This window comes from Priapulus caudatus, unplaced genomic scaffold, assembly GCF_000485595.1.
Source record: "Priapulus caudatus unplaced genomic scaffold, Priapulus_caudatus-5.0.1 Scaffold68, whole genome shotgun sequence".
Lineage (NCBI taxonomy): Eukaryota > Metazoa > Priapulida > Priapulimorpha > Priapulimorphida > Priapulidae > Priapulus > Priapulus caudatus.
In genome coordinates this window covers 355,976-356,254 of record NW_014577129.1, presented here as the reverse complement: position 1 = coordinate 356,254, position 279 = coordinate 355,976, and positions in this window count along the sequence as shown.

Sequence of the window (279 nt, the reverse complement as noted above, 5' to 3'; positions counted from 1 at the left end):
ATATGTGTATAATGGGCATCAGCTAACAACTAACAACACTACCTGGTCACTATTTGTCACGCTGTAGCTGCTGGTTGTCACGGTGACGTCCACCTTGACGATGTAGTGTCCGGCCGCGAGCGCGCCCCGAGGCACCGCGAGATAGCTGCGGTCATGCGCGACCGCCGTCGGCATGGCAACGAGATTCTCCGCGACCGGGAACGGGTTGTCGGCGGGCAGCCGGTAGATGAACCACGCGTAGGCGACGGCGGCGTGCGTGCAGCGCAGCGCGACCGTCGA